This window comes from Phalaenopsis equestris, unplaced genomic scaffold, assembly GCF_001263595.1.
Source record: "Phalaenopsis equestris unplaced genomic scaffold, ASM126359v1 Scaffold000251, whole genome shotgun sequence".
Lineage (NCBI taxonomy): Eukaryota > Viridiplantae > Streptophyta > Magnoliopsida > Asparagales > Orchidaceae > Phalaenopsis > Phalaenopsis equestris.
This window is the reverse complement of record NW_018164693.1, coordinates 95,547-97,716: the sequence shown is the minus strand read 5'-3', so window position 1 is coordinate 97,716 and position 2,170 is coordinate 95,547. Positions and strand designations below refer to the sequence as shown.

General features: G+C 41.4%; 1 protein-coding gene across 8 annotated transcripts in view; it reads right to left on the bottom strand.

Annotated features, from left to right (window-relative positions):
* LOC110024218 (yrdC domain-containing protein, mitochondrial) overlaps positions 1-2,170 on the bottom strand; it is a 24,229-nt gene that overhangs the window by 20,466 nt on the left and 1,593 nt on the right. The gene's annotated exons all lie outside the window — the stretch shown is intronic.

The following is a 2,170-nucleotide window of genomic DNA, read 5'->3' as shown; positions in this document are numbered from 1 at the left end:
AGGCACCTGAGTCAACAATCCAGGGGCGAGAAGAGGTTGAATCCAAGACGAAAGAGGATGGGGAAATCCCTTGATAGGTAACAAGGTCGGTGGCACCCGATGTCACACTAGTAAGCTGGACTGGTGACAACTGACCGAGCATCTTCTGGAGGGCACGAATCTGTTCTTCGCTGAATGGGCTCATTCCTGAAGAGGCTTCGGTGGTGCTGGTGGCAGCTGCCCGATGATCCCGTTTGGGTTTCCCATTGGCGGGTTTGCCATGAATTCACCAAACGAGTATGGCCAGAACGGCGGCAGTGGTCACACCAAAAGCGGCCCTAACGTTGGCGGTTGTCTGTGGATGGAATATGAGTAGCAAGTGCAGACCCGTCGAGGGTTGTAGTGGACAAGGAAGCACCTAACATGACCTTTTGGCGACTCTCTTCGCGGCGTATATCGAAGAAAGCTTCATGAATTGTTGGAAAAGGTTTCAAATTCAAAATCCGTGAGCGAGTCTAGTCAAACTCAGATTTGAGGCCGAGAAGAAATTTGAAGGTATGTTTCTGTTCTATGATTTGGCGAAATACGGCAAAGTCTTCGGGACACTTCCAAGGGTACACCTTGAATAGATCTAGTTGTTGCCAATACCGAGTAAGAGTATTGAAGTATTGGGTGACACAGAGATCACATTGACGAAAGTCATGAAGAATGGTCTCAACAACAAATAGTTCGCTTGTATTGTCCGCACTAGAATAGGTCTCACGGGAAGCATCCCAGATTTCCTTAACCGTGCTATAGAGAAGAAAATTTTCGCCAATATCAAGTGTCATCGAGTTAACAAGCCAGACCATAACCATATTATTCTCGGATTTCCAAGTCTTGTATGACGTATCTATCGTCATCAGAGCTGGAGCATCACCAATGAGGTAGTCATCTTTGCCTTTGCCGCATACGAACATCATGACTGACTGTGACCATTAGAGGTAATTCTGGCTGGTGAGTTTGTGGCTGGTGACGAAGACAGAATTATTATCTGAATTGTTGGGCAATTGAGACCCAGCCGCAGAGGGGTGGCTAGAATTGACATCACTAGTGGAGGAGTTGCAGACATGGTCGTACTTAGTCATTGAGCACGACTGGAACTGGCTGTGCTCGACTGGAACTGGATGGTAGAAGCAGCGGGCTACTGGTATCTGGTGCGCAGACGGTTGCGGATAAAGATCGGACGCAAACGATCGCAATCGCAAGAGAAGCACGATGCAGGAGATCGCGGACGGTGAGCGAACGGTCTCAAGAGAATCGCTGACGGTGCGCAGAAGGATGCGGACGATCGAGGAGCGGCGCTCGGATGCGGAGAAGCGCGATCGGGAGCGGCGCTAGGCGCAAACTAGGGCAGCGCTCGGTCAAGGACAATCGTGGGAGAGAAGGGCCGTGATCGAGCTGAGCGGGAGAGATGACTCTGATACCATGTGAATTTTGAATAATACTTTGTTCTCACTGAATACATAGATAATTCACCTATAAATAGGCGAGTACAAGAGATAAAACGAGGAAAGAAATCTTCCTACAATAAAGTAATTTCTATAATTATGGAATAAACATAAATACCTATAATTAAGAAATTACTTTTTTTATACTATGACTAAATATAGCAAGTACTAAATAGAATTAAAGTAAATAATAATAAGCGTAATTCCACAATTTTTGCTTTGACTCAAACTCAACTTGAAATCAAAATTATTTTGAGATGTCGACTCGACTCAAAATGTTGACATCAAATTGGCTTAAAATTATAGTTTAATCAATTATATCCAAAAATATGAATATTATATTGGATATTCTATGATATATTAAGTTATATACATTAAATATTTTTAAAAAAATACTTTCAAATAAAATTTATAGCCAACATAGACTATAATAAAGCCATTAGAACACACCCAAAATTCACTTTGAGTCTTAAATTGTGTTTAAAAAATATTCGAACTGATATAGCATCGAGTAAAATTTCAAAATACATTGGAGCAAGTTTCAATTTTTTTAGTAGCCTTAATCTCTATAACAAATACTAAAAGCTACAAACTTAATATTGATTCTTCAAGTAATCACACTATGATTGGAGCTCTTTGGCCACGGCACAAATAATCAATACTCTATCATATATATATATATATATATATATATATGTATA